An 18313-nucleotide genomic window follows, 5' to 3' on the forward strand; every position below is an offset into this window, starting at 1 on the left:
AATAAAGACAAAAAGAATAAAAAAGAAGGAGCAAAACATTCATGACTTATAGGACACCATAAAGTGACCAAATATTTGAATTTTGGGTGTCCCAGAAGGTGAAGAGAAAATGAAAGGATTAGAAAAATCTATTTAGCAAAATGATAACAGAAAATTTCCCAATTCTAGCAAGAGATGTAGACATCTAGATGCAAGTTCAGAGATCCCCAAACAGATATAATTTAAAAAGCTCTTCTCCTTGGCACATTATAGTCAAAACTGTCAAAAATCAAAGACAGAGAGAATTGTAAAACCAGCAAGAGAAACGCATCTGGTCATTTATAAGGAAACCCCTATCAAACTAACAGTGTATTTCTCAGCAGAAAATTTACAAGTCAGGAGAGAATGGGATGATACATTCAAAGAGTTGAAAGATTTAAAAAACTGTCAGTCAAGGATACTATACACAGCAAAATATCCTTCATAAATGAAAAAGAAGTAAAATCTTTCTCAGATAAACAAAAGCTGAGAAATGAATTTGTCACCAGCCCTACAAGCAATGCTTAAGGAAGTCTCACACCTGGAAGTGAAAGAACAATTTCTACTGTCATGAAAACACACAAAAATATAAAAAACACCAGTAGGGCAAACAAACAAATAAGATTAAAAAAAAGTTATGATTACAGAATATCACCAAGCCACAATGGTAAATAGTAAGAGCGAAATAAAGGAACAAAGGATATGTAAAACAATTGGAAATCAAGTAATAAAATAACAGAAATAAGCCCAATGTCAGTAATAACCTTGAATGTGAATGAATTAATTTTTCAATTTAAAAGGTATAGACTGGCTGAATGAATAAAAAAACAAGATCCAACTATATGCTGCCCACAAGAATCTCATCTCACCTGTAAAGACACATATAGACTGAAAATAAAGAGATAAAAAAGGATATTCCACACAAATGAAAATGGAAAGTAAGCAGGATTAGCTGTGCTTATATCACACAGAAGAGATTTTAAGTTAAAAAATACTAAAAAGAGACAAATGAGGTTATTATGTAATGACAAAAGTAAGCTAGAGGACATAACCATCTAAAGATATATGCACCCAACATTAGAACACCTAGATATGTAATGCAAATATTACTAGATCTACAGGGAGAGATAGACTCCAATACAATAAGAGTTTGGATGTTCAACACCCCACTGCCAGCATCAGTCAGATAATTTAGACAGAAAATTAATAAAGAAATACTGGATTTGAATGACAAATTATGCCAAACGAACCTAAGAGAAATTTACAGAACATTTCATTCAACAGCTACAAAATAGCTATTCTTCTCATCAGCACACATAACATTCTCCAGGATAGAATATATGTTAGGTCACAAAATAAGTGTCAATAATTTTTTAAACTTCAAAGTCTTATCAAGTATCTTCTCAGACAACAATAGAATAAACCTAGAAATCAATAACAAGAGGAACTCTGGAAACTGTACAAATACATGGACATTAAACAACATACTCCTGAATGACCATTGGGTCATGGAAAAAATTATAGAGGAAATATAACATTTCTTGAAACAAACAAAATAAAAACAGTATACCAAAATATGCTGGAAAACAGCAAAAGTGGTGCTGAGAGAGAAGTTTACAGCAATGAACACCTACATCAAAAAAGTACCAAATAAAATAAAAGTGATTTCAAACAAACAATCTAATCATACACTGTAAGGAACTACAAAAGAATGGACAAACCGAACTTAAAATTAATAGAAGGAAAGAAATAATAAAGATCAGAGCAGAACTAAATGAACTAGATGCTAAAAAAATAATAAAAAGGATTAACAGAACAAAAAGTTGGCTTTTTGAAAAGATAAAATTGATAAACCACTTGCTAGACTAACCAAGAAAAAAGAGAATACCCAAATAAAACCAGAAATGAAACAGATATTACAACTGTTACCAGGAAAATACAAAACATCATTAGAGACTATTATGAACAACTATACACTAACAAACTAGAAAACCTAGAGGAAATGGATAAATTCCTAAACACCCACAATCTATCAAGATTGAATTAAGAAGAAACAGAAACCTGAATGGAACGATAACAAGTTATGAGATTGAATCAGTAATAAAAAATCTACCCATGAAGAAAAGTCCAGTACCACATGGCTTCGCTGACAAATTCCACCAAACTTTCAAAGAACATCAATTCTTCTTGAACTATCCCAAAAATTGGAAGAGGAGACAATTGTCCCTGACTCATTCTATGAGGCCAGCATCACCCTGATACCAAATTCAGACAATGACATAACAAAGAAAAGAAAACTAGAGAGCAATATCCCCGATGAATATAGACACTAAAATTCTCAACTGAGTAAGAGCAAACTGAATCCAAAAGTATATCAAAAAAATTAATACAGCAAGGTCAAGTGTGATTTATCCCAGGGATGTAAGGATGATTCAACATATGCAGATCAGTAAATGTGATGCTTCAGATTAACAGAATGAAGAACAGATTTATGAAGAATGAAGGTTTATAATAATCTCAATAGATGCAGAAATAGCATTTGATAAAATTCAACATCCCATCTTGATAAAAACTTTCAACAAACTAGGCATAGAAATGATATACTTCAAAATAATAAAGGTCATATATGACAAACCCAGAGCTAACATCATACTGAATAGGGAAAAGCTGGAAGCCTTTCCCCTAACAACTGGAACAAGACAAGGATGCCCACTTTTACTACTCCTGTTCAACACAATACTGGAAGCCCTATCTAGAGCAATCAAGCAAAAGGAAAAAACAACAAGCATCTAAATTGGAAAAGTATAAGTCAAATTTTTCTTGTTTGCTGATGATATAATCTCATATCTAGAAAAACCTAAAGACTCCCCAAAATTCTTAGATCTGAGATATACAGTAAAGTTGAAGGATACAAAGTCAACATACAAATATTAGTATCATTTTTATACACCAGTAATGAATTAGCTAAGAAATAAATCAAGAAAGCAATTTTATTTGCAAGAGCTACAAAAAATATCTGGGAATAAATTTAACCAAGGATGTGCAGAATTTCCATAAGGAAAACTACAAAACACTGATGAAAGAAATTGAAAAGGACACAAACAAATAGAAAGATAACCCACGATCATGGATTAGAAGAACCAATATTATTAAAATGACTGTAATGCCAAAGGCAATCTACAGATTCAGTAAAATCTCTATCGAAATGGCAATATCATATTTCACAAAAAGAAAAAAAATCCTAATATTTGTATACAGTCACAAAAAACCTTAACAGCAAAAGAAATTTTGAGCAAAAAGAACAAAGCTGTGAGGCATCGCACTAACCTGACTTAAAAATATACTACAAGGCTATAGTAACCAAACAGCATGATATTGGTGTAAAAAGAGACACACAGACCAATGGAACAGAATAGAGAATCCAGAAATAAATCCATATATTTAACAGCCAACTGATTTCCAGCAAAGGTGCTAAGAACATACATCCAGGAAAGGATACCCTCTTCAATAAATGGTGCTGGGAAAATTGGATATCCATATGCAGAAGAATAAAACTAGATGCCTACTTCTTATCATATACAAACATCAACCCAGTATGGATTAAAGACTTACGTCTAAGACCTGAAAATATAAAACTGGTAGACAAAAACATAGGAAAAACACTTCAGGACACTGATATAGGCAAAAATGTTATGGCCAAGACCTCAAAAGCACAAACAAAAACAAAAACAGATAACTAGGACTATATTAAATAAAAAAGTTTCTGCATAGCAAAACAGAAGAAAAGCCAACCAACCAAATAAACAAAAACGAAAGTGAAGAGACAACCTGCTGAACGACAGAATGTAAAACTATGTGTAAACTACTCATCTGAAAATGGAAGAATATCCAGAATATACAAAGAACTCAGCAAGAAGAAACCAAATAATCCCATTAAAACAGGAGCAAAAAACATGAATAGATATTTTTCAAAAGAAGACATACAAATGGCCAACAGGTATTTGAAAAAGTACTGAACATTAGTAATTGTCAGGGAAATGTAAATCAAAACCACAATGAGATATCATTTTACCCCAGTCAGAATGACCATTATTATAAAGACAAAGAAAAAGCAAAAACCTAAAACAAAAAGCAGTTGATGGCAAAGATGTGAAGAAAAGCTCTTCCTTATTTTTTCAACTTTTATTTTAGATTCAGGGGACACATGAGCAGATTTTTTATGTAGGTCTATTGTGTGATGCTGAGGTTTGGGGTATGAATGATCCCATTAAGCAGGTACTGAGCATAGCACCAAATAGTTTTTTAAACACTTGCCTCCTTCCCTCCATTCCACCTCTAGGGGTCCCCAGTTTCTATTGTTATCTTTTTTATTTTTGAGACAAGGTCTTGCTTTGTTGCCCAGGTTGAAGCATGGCAGCATGATCTTGTTGCCATCTTTATGTCCGTGAGTATCCAGTGTTTAGTGCCGCTTATAAGTGAGAACATCGTGGTATTGGTTTTCCATTCCTGGGTTAATTTGCTTAGGATAATGACCTCCAGCTGCAACCATGTTGCTAAAAAGGCTATGATTTCATTCTTTTTTATGGCTGCACAGTATTCCATTGTGTATATGTACCATATATTCCATGGTGTATATTCCATGGTACATATACATCATAAAAGACTACGGCAACAGTAGAAACTGGGACTACTATAGGTGGAAGGAAGGGAGGAAGGCAAGGGTTAAAAAAACTATTGGGTACTATGCCCAGTACCTGTGTAATGGGATCATTCTTACCCTAAACCTCAGCATCACATAATACACTCACATAACAAATCTGCACATGTATCCTCTGAATCTAAAAAGCCGTAAGAAGGAATAAAATAATTTTCTTTATTCAGTTCCACTGTTTGTGGACACCTAGGTTGACTCCATGTATTTGCTATTGTGAATATTGCTGTGATGAACATGAGAATGCATGTGTCTTTTTGGTAGAAGGATTTGTTTTCTTTTGGATATATACCCAGTAATGGGATTGCTGGGTCAAACAGTTCTAAGTTCGCTGAGAAATGTTCAAACTGCTTTCCACAGTTGCTGAACTAATTTATATTCCCACCCAAAGTATATAAGCTTTCTGAAAAGAGAACTCTTATAAACTGTTGGTAGTAATGTAAATTAGTGTAGCCACTACAAAAACCAGTATGAGAGATTTCTCAAAAAGCTAAAACCAGAATTACCATTCAATCCAGCAATCCCACTACTGGGTATTTATCCAAAGAAAAAGAAGTCAGTATATCAAAGGGATACCAGCACTTTTTTTTATTGCAGCACTATTCACAATAGCAAAGATATGGAATCAACCTAAGTGTCCATTAATGAATAAAAGGATAAAGAAAATACGATATACATACACAATATACTGTTGTTCTCTGTTATGGCTGAATACTATTATTCTCTTTGCAGCAACATGGATGGAAACCAGATTATTAAGTGAAATAATCCAGGAACAGAAAGACAAATACCACATGTTCTCACTCATATGTGAGAGTCTAAAAAATGGATCTCACAGAGTTAGAGAGTAGAATAATAGATGCCAGAGGCTGGGAAGGCTGTGTGGGTGGGAGGGGATGAAGACAGGCTCGTTAGTGGGTATAAACGTAAAATTAGATAGAAGATACAAATTCTTTTTTTTTTTTTTTTTGAGATGGAGTTTCGCTGTTGTTACCTAGACTGGAGTGCAATGGCACGATCTTGGCTCATTGCAACCTCCGCCTTCTGGGTTCAAGCAATTCTCCTGCCTCAGCCTCCCCAGTAGCTGGGACTATAGGCGCACACCACCATGCCCAGCTAATTTTTGTATTTTTAGTAGAGATGGGGTTTCACCTTGTTGACCAGGATGTTCTCAATCTCTTGACCTCATGATCCACCCGCCTTGGCCTCCCAAAGTGCTGGGATTATAGGCATGAGCCACTGCACCCGGCCAGAAGGTATAAATTCTAACGTTTGCTAGCAGAGTAAGGTGACTATATTTAGCAAAAATGTATATGTCAAAGTAGCTAGAAGGGAGAACTTGTAATGACACCAACACACAGAAATAATAAATATTCAAGATGGATACCCCAAATATCCTGTTTTGGTCATTGCACATTCTATATATGTAACAAAATATCACATGTACTCCATAAATATGTAAAATATTATGTATCAGTTTAAAACAGAAAAAAAACCTATCTTTTTACCCAACAGAAGGATACACATAGAATGAAGACTTCTCATCTCAGATAAACATAGCATCATTGAAGATGTAGGGGAAGTAACTGCCTCCCTCCCATAACAGGTTTGCTTCATATGAAGGAAACCAAAATATATGCCCCCTAAATATGCCTCCTTGACCTAAAAATTGTTTTTGAGCCAAAGGCAATTAAGAAAAAGCAAGCAGGGTGTGGTGGTTCATGCCTGTAATCCCAGCATTTTGGGAGGCCAAGGCGGGCGGATCACCTGAGGTCGCGAGTTCGAGACCAGCCTGACCAACATGGAGAAACCCCGTCTCTACTAAAAATACAAAATTGGCCAGGCATGGTGGTGGGCACCTGTAATCTCAGCTACTCAGGAGGCTCAGGCAGGAGAATTGTTTGAATCTGGAAGGCAGAGGTTGCGGTGATCTGAGATCGCACCATTGCACTCCAGTCTGGGCAACAAGAGCGAAACTCTGTCTCAAAAAAAAAAAAAAAAAAAAAGCAAATATAGGAAAATCTCTCTCTACCTTCCCCCTTACCTGCCTAAAGACAGGATATCAAGTCTTCTTTACTGGAGACAACTCTAGACTTTTAGGAACACAGCGATGGCAGCAGAGGAATCTGCAAGGAAACTTCACTCCATTAGTTTCCTCCCATATATTTACCTTCTCACAGTTTCTGGCCCTTGGAAGCTGAAAACAGCTTACATTTGTCCTGCTGTTTCTCCACAAATTTACTGTTCTTTGTGGAATATGTTACGTAAGACATAGTTCTAAGCCACTGCTTTGAGTGACTTTTCATTGAGGTTTCTCCCACAGGATACGTGCTGCAAATGTTAATAAACTTGTTTGTTTTTCTCTTGCTAATCTTTCTTTTATTACAGGGTTCATACCAACTAACAACTCATGGAGGTTGTGGAAAATTATATTTCCTCCCTGGCAATATCTTTGAAAACATTAAGAAAATTACTTGAATGCCTGCTCTATGCCACTTTATACTTGTATTCTAGGTATTCACAAGGGTGGTCTCAAAAACACAGAGTCTCTGCTCCCACGGAGCTTACAATTCTGAGGTGGAGGCAGACAGTAAATACAGTAGTCTCTCTTTGTCCTTGATTTTACTTTCTGTGGTTTCAGCTACCTGAGGTCAACTGTGGTCCAAAAATATTAAATAAAAAATTCCAGCAATAAACAATTCATAAATTTTATATCAAGTACTATTCTGAGTTTGTGAAATCTTGTGCTGTCCCTGTCTGTCCTGTCCTGGACATGAATCCCTTTTCTGGTGTATCCACACCCATTTGTTTCTTGGGAGCAGTCTCAGTTATCAGATCAACCGTCATAGTATCACAGTGCTTGTGTTCAAGTAACTCTTATTTTACTTAATAATAGCCCTGAAGAGCAAGAGTAGTGATGCTGGCAATTAAGAGATGCCAAAGGGAATCTGCATAGTGTTTCCTTTAAGTAAAACCCATGAAAGTTCTCTACTTAATAAGGAAAGAAAACAATTGTATACTGAGGTTGCTAAAATCTATGGTAAGAAGAATCTTCTGTGAAGTTATGAACAGTATATTGTTATAATTGTTTTATTTTATTATTAATTATTCTTAATATCTGTGTCAATTTATAAATTAAACTTTATCACAGGTATGCATATATAGAAAAAATATAGCATATATAGGGTTTGGTACTATCTGTGGTTTCAGGCACCCACTAGAGTCTTGGAATGTATCCCCTGTAGTTAAAAGGGGGGCATAACTATAAATATCCAAAGAAAGTATACTATTTCAGATAGCAAACAGTGCTATAAAAGTATAAAAGTAATTTTATATAAAAGCAGTTTTTAAAATAAAAAGATTTGATGAGTATTTAACATTAACAGCTCTAGCACAGAGTAAGGCTGATAAAAGATTTCATAAAAACTCCAACTCTTTGTGTAAATTAGTTCAACCCTTATGGAATACAGTGTGGTGATTCCTCAAGGATCTAGAACCAGAAATACCATTCGACCCAGCAATCCCATTCCTGGGTATATACCCAAAGGATTATAAATCATTCCACTATAAAGACACATGCACACGTATGTTTACTGCAGCACTGTTCACAACAGCAAAGACTTGGAACCAACCCAAATGCCCTTCATGATAGACTGGATAAAGAAAATGTGGCACATATACACTATGAAATACTATGCAGTCATAAAAAAGGATGAGTTCATGTCCTTTGCAAGGACATAGATGAAGCTGGAGGAAACCATCATTCTCAGCAAACTAACAGAGGAACAGAAAACCAAACTGCCTGTTCTCACTCATAAGTGAGAGCTGAACAATGAGAACCCATAGACACAGGGAGGGGAACATCACATCCCAGGGCCTGCTGGAGAGTGGGGGTTTAGGGGAGGGATACCATTAGGAGAAATACCTAATGTAGATGACAAGTTGATGGGTGCAGCAAACCACCATGGCATGTATATACCTATGTAACAAAATTGCATGTTCTGTACATGTATCCCAGAACTTAAAATATAATTTAAAAAAAGAGGAAGAAAACACTAAAAAACAAACAAAAACTTCAACTCATTGCGTACAGACAGATCCAGGGCACACAGTGAGAAACAGAACCACAGCATGGTTGATTTGGGGCCATCTATTGAAGATGGATGTTTCTAATATAATGGGCCTCTCAGAGGAACAAATTAAATTCACAGTTAAACCATGTTTACCAGGGAAATCCTATTGCTGAGATTCCATAGACATTTTTGAACGTCTAATGTGACAGCACTGTATGAGAAGTAATGAGGAGTGAATGGGGAATCAAAGAGAAAAATTCCTTACCTTTAGATTACTGCCTCAACATCTAGCATGACTTTCCTAAATCCCAGTAAGACTTGGCTGGTCACAAAATGGGATGCTAACATATTCCCATGCTGCATGTCAGATGAACACGTGGGTAGGCTGGGATTGTAGCAACAGCAATGACTACCACCACCACAGTGGAAAACACCTTGATAATCCAATGTGGAACTGTATATTAGACACAAATTTAGGACACTAATCTAGTGTATAAATTGCACAGTTTTTAATCTCAGCTTAAACTTCCTTTTAGCCTTGTGACCTTTGAGCCAAACTCTGTCTCTGTTTCCATATCTTGAATATGGGAATAAGAGAACTGACCCTACTGGGTTGTGGCAGGGATTAAACAAACTACAGTCATCCCTCAGTAGGAGCAGGGATTAGGTTTCAGTTCCTCCTCCCCACATATACCAAAATCCTCAAGTTGGCCCTGCAGAACCCCTGTATGTGAAAAATGGGTTGGAAAAAATCTTTATCATAATCTGTAAGTGAATCCATACAGCTCAAACCCATGTTGTTCAAGGGTCAACTGTAACATGAAATATGTAAATGCTCTCCACACAGTGTCACAGAGTAAAACTCACCACATAGTAATAGTGTTAGTAGTTATTACTGTTTAAAATTACAGAAAAATGTTCATTCCCAAGCAACTTTACATAACAGCTTTTAGTTATAAGACAACTGTAGGTTAAATGCTTTGTAACTAAGTCATTACCAAATCAAGAGCAAAAAACTTTGCAGCCTTTTCTAACTTTGACTAGCAAATAATTGCCTTAAAATTAGAATACAAAATACAACCATCTAAATCTTTCTGTGGAATGATGGGATTTAATGTTGCAGAAAGAGTAGGTGGGATTTAATTTAATGCTTTAATGTAGCTCTCTGGGCTTTTGTAAAGAATAACTACAGGGTATCATTTTCATTATTGTGTCAGATTATCACATACCTTATTTACGTACTGATTTCCATTTTCTTTTCAAAGTTTGGTTATACCTTTCTGTTCAAGAGTCAAATAAAAAAATGATATGCTAAAAAGAAGGCTCTGTGAAGTGAATGACAATTCAGTTTCCTCCAGTGTTGGCTGGTTGCATGAGAAAATAAAGAACTGGAGCAAGTTGACAGGATCTTTAGTTGACTAGATTTATTTCCCAGAATTTTCAGGGTGTGTTAATTGTGACATTTCAGTTAATGAAAAATACTGTGATAAAACAGTGATATGGGTGGTAAATGGACTTTTGAACAGATGTGATGGTAAAATGCTATTTTAAAAACATTGGGAGGAAATAATCAAAACTCTTTGGTTGACTGGGTCATTCTTGTGGGTAAATTAGGCTTCCCAGGAAGGCAACACTTTTTTTCAAATCACCAGGCTACCCATAATTATTCATGGTGTTACTGAGCTGCTATTCCAGTTAAATATAGTCTCATTCTATAGAAAGCTTACATAAACTATAAAAAAGGAAGAAAGATACAGAAACATTAAAATATCAGAAAAAGCAAACTATTTTAGACTAAAAATTATACTAATTATTCTTACTAATTATACTAATTATTCTTTTTATTCTTATTAATAGTAAAGTATAATATAAACATAGAAAAATGCACAAATCATAACTGTGTGGTTCAATGAATAATCCCACAGTGAGCCACAACCACCACCTGGGTCAAGAGGTAAAAGCTCCCCTTCCTCCTTTTGATCATTACACTCTCTTCTCCCTACAAGTGACCCTGATGACTTCTAATACCCATGGCTCAGTTTGTCTGTTTTTGAATTTCCTATGAATGGAATCATACAATATGTATTTTTCAGTTGTGTAGCTTTGATATGGACAGGAGACAGGGAAACAGTGTGGAAGAAGAGGGTGGTTCCCTGGCAAAGGCCCCACCCTCAAGCCTGGAAGGAGCATCTGAAAGTCCAGAAGAGTTTGACTGGGGAGCGTTGGAGAGGAGATCAGCCACTGGACAGCCAAACACCAGGGCAAGATCATCTTCCCAATCCATCCCCTTTCCAGCTCCCATCCATCTCATTAAGAGCCACCTCCACTACTCAATAAAACCCTGGCATCCACGATACTTCAAGTCTGTGTGTGACCTGATTTTTTCTGGATACTGGACAAGAACGCAGAATACAGAAAGCTATCACACTGACCCTCTGCCCTTGCAAAAAAACCAGAGAGTCCACTGAGCTGTTTAACACTTAAGCCATACATGGATGACAAAGCTAAAAAAGCACACTGTAACACACACCCACTCGAGTTTCAGGAGTGATGAGCACCTACCCCTAGATGCTACTGTGGGGCCAGAGCCCAAAAGTGCTTGCCCTGGCTCATGGATCTGACCATGGGCATGCCCCTCCTTCCATAAGGGGTTTGAGCTTTCATAGTGGTTGAAGAAACAAGCCACACTCCATCACATGTCCTGCAAGGGGGGGGTCAGGGAACTTTCCCATTCCAGCTTCTTTCCCTGAATATTACATTTGTACAATTCATCCATGTTTTATAGTGTAACAGTATTTTACTGTGTGAATATATCACAATTTACTTATCCCTTCTACTACTGAAGGAGAATGGGTTGTTTCCAGTTTGGGGTTATCATGAATGCGTTTATGTAGGGAGGAAAACATTTTCCTCTTCCAACTTGGGTTTAGTGGTTTGGGGGCATGAAAATCAACTGACAATAGATATGAGAAAAGACAAATGTTATTTACAGTGCACGAAGGAATTTCTCTGTAATGAGTAACTCACTGAATAGCCAGAAATGAAAGTTTATATACCAGCTTAAAAAGAGGAGAGTGGTATTTTAAGGCTTCAGTGGGAAAGTGTGAAAGGTTTTAAAGGAAAGTTCAAATACAATTTCTTTCTGCATCTTCTATAGCTCAAATGCTTTCACTTTAAAATAATCTTTATACTAATTCTAGGAGTTGGGTTGGGTCCTCACAGCTTATATGACTTTGGATGCAAGTACGCACACATTTTACTGGCTATACATCTAGGAGGGTAATCGTTGGGGAAAATAATATGGCATGTTCATCTTGTATAGATGCCATCCAAACAGTTTTCCATTGTTTCAACTTATACTTCCACCAGCTGAGCACGTTGAAATTGATATTTTGGATATACTAGATTAAACAAAATACATTGTTAAAATTAATTTTACTTGTTTTTCAGTTTTGAAAGTGGTTACTAGAAAATTTAAAATTACATATATGGCTCGCATTCTATTTCAATTGGAGTGCTGCTCTAGATGATGTTTTCTTCCTTCAGATGGAATTCTAGCAGGCAATTAAGATAGCATTAGAGTGCCCTTATCCAGTCAGCAAAGAGGATGATTCAAAATGTGTCTCAGATCCCCTGGAGAGCTGGTCTATTTCTGGCCCACCCTTTTACTTAAAGTGTAATATTCTAGAACTTACTATTGCTTCATGTCTTCATGGCTTCAAATTTTATTCTCTAAGCTCAGGAGGCACCAGAGGCTATGTTCAGCAACTGAGTCCTTTGGCTGCTGCTTTCTAAAGTGGCATTTTTCTTGGGAAAAGTGACAATGTGTAAGGCTACATCTCCTGGCTTCCCTTCTCTCCTGGATCAAGGGTCCATAAATCCTCACTGAGATTTGGAAGCTCTCCAATGGCTTCAAGCAGATAATTTCCACATTTTGTTTGGCTTTTCTGGTTGTTCTCAGAGGGAAGTTAAGTGTGAAAACAACCAGATTTGCCATCACCGGAAGTAGAAATCATATTAGTTGAAAAATTATGCTTATCATCTAATGTTGTAAGATTTTAATCACTGTTGATATGGAGAACTGAGTCAGGGTTGTGGAGGAGTAGTCTTACTCTCACTTCATTCAAGGAAGGTTTTACAGAAAAGAGTGGGAGACTTTTAGATTAGGAGATACTAGCAAAATGATAATTCTAGGGTTAGGGAGTGTCATGTAAAGCTATGAGTAAATTCTGTTCCATAACTAGTTTATTACACACATGATGAAGAGCCTAGTTCTAAGTAGACAAGTTATAAATCACATGCTAATTCTGATTAGTAGTACTGCCTGAAGTACATTATTGAGAAGAATTTTAAGTTTATATCCATGCTCAGTGGATGAGAGAACAGTTTTCCATTAGCAATGCCTGCCATGGACAAAAAATGGGGGAGAGCTGCACATGAATGTGAATCATAATATCCCAGGAGGAATACACTAGTCGCTGAATTATTGTGTATCAAATGCATGACAGCAATGGATTGTTTGTAAATTGAAATGATTTAGATACGTCATATCACTTTAAATTGGCTGTTGATCAATATTAACATGGTGGAAGATCTTTAATAGAAGACCAAAGAGCTCTATCTTCAGGAATGAGCTATCTAAGGTTGTAGTCCTGTAGAAAGTGAGCATCCTTTTCAAATTTGTGGAGACACGTATTGAAGGATAGAATGGGCTGAATGATAAAGATTGAGAATCATCTTGAGAGTCAAGAAATACAGTTTAGATACTAATATCTTTTCACAAGTTTTATTTATTTATTTATTTAGATACTAATATTTATTTCACAAGACTGTCAGATCCTGGCACAAAATGCAATAGTGGACAAAAATAGAGTTCTTGCCTTCATAAATCTTACAGTATGAAGGCTAAGACAAATGTCAATTAGATAATCAGGCAAAAATAAAGTTAAATGGTATGATGAGAACATATCAGCTTCAAGGTTCTCTAGAGGAAGTGACGCCTGAGAGAAGATCTAATGCATGAATAGGTGTCAACCAGGCAAGGTAAGGGGAAAAGCATTCCAGGATGATGAAATAGAGTAAAAAGGCCCTGAGGCAGGCAGGTCTGAGAAAAGGAAAGGAGGCCAGTGTGGTGAATGCCCAACTCTCTAGAGAGAAAATGGTGCAAAATAAGGATGGGCTGGAAGGCGGGGGCCAAGCCTCTCAAGCCTTGCAGGCCATTGACAGAGTTTGGTCTTTATCCTAAGAGAAATGGGAAGCAACTGAAAGGTTTTACCATGGGGGTGTCAGAGTCAGAAAACTGACTCTGCATTTAGGAAAGGCCACTCTGGCTACTCCATGGGAAATGGGCACAGGTAGTGGTGAAAAGGGTATGTGGATAGATGGGGGCTACTTAAAAGGCTATAACAATAGTCCAGGAAAAAGATGGTGATTGTTTTAGGTGACTGAAAGCCAAATGTAAGACATTAGTAGGATATGGGAACTAAAACTATGAATGTGATTTAAGTTACACCAATATTCGCAATGTACTGTCAATGGTGTAACTGTAGCCTTAACTCTTTGGATTACATCTAGATTATGTGTTCATTTTAGAGAACTGCAATTTGATACATTCAAAGGTAACCAAAAGAAGGTGATTAGGACTATGCCATGACCAGGAATGGCAAAGTGGAGTTGGGGCTAGAATGAGAAAACGTGAGACTGGAGGAGAAAACAGAGCAACCGAGAAGTGATATTTCAAAATTCAAGAGCTACTTTATGTAAAGTGATGGTTCTACTTATTGTTCTGGAGAGAGAACTAGGATCAATGGGAAGAAGCTATAAGAAGCCTACACCAGCTCAGTGTAGGAAAGATTCCCATGGATGGAGATGCCCAATAATGGAATGGGCTGTCTTCTGCTGCACTGAGCCTGCTTCCCCAGCAGAGATGTGCAAAGTTTGGAGACACTGGGTTAAATCATCTCCCTGATATCATTGAACCCTTTAATTAAGATTCTCTGATTCCATTAATGTATGATTTTGTTGGAAGAAAACGTATTCCTAATATTACTATTAATATTCCTACCAATATTATCATCACTTTCTACCACTTAAAAAATACATATGACAGGCCCTGTGCAAAGCAGGTTATGAGTATTATTTCATTTAATCTTTGCAATAACACTTTAAGGTGGGTATTGAAATACAATCCCTATTTTTAGATAACTTAATTGGGGCTTAGAGAGGTTAACAATGTCATAAAGATATAAATCCCCACCTCATGAAATCCCTTATTCTACTGTATGCCAATTAATCTCATACTCAGCTAAATGGTTTAACCAATTTTTAACATTTGAATACAAAAATATACGAAATGCCATATTTCCAATGACAACATATATTCAGTGTCACAGCTAGTAACTATGTCAGTCAGAATAAGGATATGTTATGGTTGATAGCAAAAAGCCCTCAAATCTCAGTGACTTACAAACAACAAATGTTAATTTCTTGCCTATGCTAAGTGTTTATAACACATCATTATGGGGACTTTCTTTGTCATAGTCATTAAGTGACTGGGCTGACTGAACCACCTTCATCTTGAATGTTTCTGGTCACAGTGTCAGAGGAAAAGATAATCTGGAAGGTTTCACACTTGCAATTTAAATGCTCTTGCCAAGTAATAACACCAGCCTTTTTGCTTCCAATTAGTTGGCAAGAACTAGTGGGTTAGTTGGCTCCACCCTAAAACAAGGAAACCTAGAAGTGCAACACAACCATGTATTTGAAATCTGGAGAGCTTGGGAATATTTGGCTAACAGTGTCAGTAACTAGTATAGACATTATATCTTCAAGGCAGTCAGAAAACATGCAAACAACCTTTGCTACATGCATTTCAGAATCTCTACCAAGAATATTGACTATTTACATTGTTGATTTACCCCAAGTTGAGAGAATGTTAGAAGAGAAGAAATGTATCAAGCAGAAGAAAGGATACCAGAGGTTGAAGACCTACTTAATGAAATAAAACGAGAAGACAAGAATAGAGAAAAAAGGATAAAAAGGAATGAGCAAAGTCTCCAAGAAATATGGGACTATGTGAAAAGACCTAATTTTGATAGGTGTACCTGAATACGATGAAGAGAATGAATCCAAGCTGGAAAATACTCTTCAGCATATTATTTAGGAAAACTTTCTGAATCTAGCAAAGCAGCACAATATTCAACCCCAGGTATTACAGAGAACACCACAAAGATATTCCTCAAGAAGAGCAACCCCAAGGCACATAATCGTTAGATTCACCAGGGTTGAAACGAAGGAGAAAATACTAAGGGCAGCCAGAGAGAAAGGTCAAGTTACCCACAAAGGGAAGCCTATTAGACTTACAGCAGATCTCTCAGCAGAAACCCTACAAGCCAGAAGAGAGTGGGGGCCGATATTCAACATCCTTAAAGAACAGAATTTTCAGCCCAGAATTTCATATCCTGCCAAACTAAGCTTCACAATTGAAGGAAAAATAAAATCTTTTATGAACAAGCAAGTACTCAGAGATTTTATTACCACCAGGCTGGCTTTACAAGAGCTTCTGAAAGAAGCATTATACATTGAAAGGAACAACCGGTATTAGCCTTTCTAAAAATATACCAAAAAGTAAAGAGCATCAACATAAAGAAGAATTTACATCAATGAATGGATAAAATAGCCAGTTAACATCAAATGGCAGTAACCCTAAATTTAGGTCGACTAAATCCCCCAATCGAAAGATACAGCCAAAACCTAATGATATGCTACATCCAGACCCATTTCACATCCAAAGATACACAAAGACTTAAAACAAAGGGATAGAGAAAGATTTACCAACCAAATGGAGAGCACAAATAAATAAATAAATAAAAAGCAGGAGTTGCAATTCTTGCATCTGATAAAATAGATTTCAAAGCAACAAAGACATAGTGGTAAAAGGATCAATGCAACAATAAGAACTAACGATCCTTACACCCAGATACATAAGACTCATAAAGAGATTTAGACTCAATGAGACAGAAAATTAATAAGGATATCCAGGACTTGAACTCAGATCTGGAACAAGTAAACTCAATAAATATTTATAGAGCTCTCCATTTTAAATACACAAAATATACATTCTTCACCTTAAATACACAAAATATACATTCTCCACCTTAAATACACAAAATATTGATGGGCCATTATTAATACCCATTTTTAGAAACAAAGCTACATTCCCGTTTTCTCTCCCTCTTTTTCTTCCTCTTCCACTCCTTCACTCCTTTTTTTTCTTTCTTAAAAAAAAAAAAAAGAAAAAGGGAAGAAATGTAGAAAACATGCTGAATTCTGGTAAAGTTCTTCACTGTATATGTAAAATATAATTTAATCATAATCATGCCTGGGAAACAAGCCCTAGACACGCCAAAGTAGTATATTTATTTGCGTTTGGCCTAGATACAAATGTTTAGATGCAATATTTTACTCCAAGTTTCAGTGTACCTACTTATGTAAAGCCACCATTGGTGAACTGGGAGAACAGAATACTAAACAACTGAAGCCTTACATTAGGTTTTGAATATTAAGATATTAGAACAAAAACTATTTCAATGCCTCATAAAAATTTTATTCTGAAAATCCTTGCTAAGACAAGTCCATCACTGTCAAATTAACTACAAATGTGCTACTAAAATCTCGATTTTATTTATATAAAAATATAAACCTCTTAAAAAGTTTTACTTTCTGGTAAATATTTGTAGTAATACAAAATAAAATAAGTAATTCACCTATTTCTTGCAGGGACTCAGAGTACTCAGTTGAAATTTGAACTACTTTTATCTATTATGTATGGGAAAATATTTTATTCATAAATACTCTCATCTCAACTACAAAACTAAAAATGGACAATGAAAATGTAAAGACAAATCAGTGACATCTTTGAAGCATTTCACTGAAAATGGCTGTTAGAAGATAAATTCTTGTTGTAAGTAATTTAAATGCTTGAAGAAAGAGGACATGTGATGTTGGTATGCTAAAAACATAATTAAAATTTATATTACAAATGCTAGTTCAGAAAAGAACCGATTTTAAAAGCCAATGATGTTTCCTGTAAGAGCATTGCTGTGGTATTTTATAATAAATGATACCTTTTTCTAATTTGAAAGCTACGTATTTTAATAGAGAATAGCCCAAAATGTTTTTAAGGTCAAACTAGAAATATGTTGATGATTTACAGAAATGCAAGCCAAGTGCTTTATTATATTATACTACCAGAGTGTTATTGTAGTTTAAAAATATCATTAAATCAGCACAAAGCCACACTTATCATTTCCTGCACATTTTTCACACCAAGCTGCCTTCTGACTATGAGTAATCTGTTAATCTACTTTTCGCCTCACAATCCGTCAAAGTGACAGATTCATTCCTTTCCTAATACATAATATCTTCATTTACTGTATGCCTTGCTGCAACTTTCTTTTTTGCTAGCACTGAAATTTAGAAATTCACAAACAAATTTAGAGAATGTCACATG

At 35.9% G+C, this 18313-nt stretch overlaps 1 protein-coding gene across 30 annotated transcripts in view; it reads right to left on the reverse strand.

Annotated features, from left to right (window-relative positions):
* The window catches only part of CFAP20DC (CFAP20 domain containing), a 352305-nt gene that overhangs the window by 76607 nt on the left and 257385 nt on the right, over positions 1-18313 (reverse strand). For 2 of the 30 annotated variants that reach the window (XR_004734665.3, XR_013527407.1), the window contains exon 16: positions 6774-6855. The exons of the other annotated variants lie outside the window; for them this stretch is intronic. The gene's annotated coding sequence lies outside the window, so the exon portion shown is untranslated. The remainder of the gene's footprint in view (positions 1-6773; positions 6856-18313) is intronic. 30 annotated transcript variants of the gene reach the window in all.

The sequence above is a fragment of the Callithrix jacchus genome, chromosome 15 (genome assembly GCF_049354715.1).
Source record: "Callithrix jacchus isolate 240 chromosome 15, calJac240_pri, whole genome shotgun sequence".
Lineage (NCBI taxonomy): Eukaryota > Metazoa > Chordata > Mammalia > Primates > Cebidae > Callithrix > Callithrix jacchus.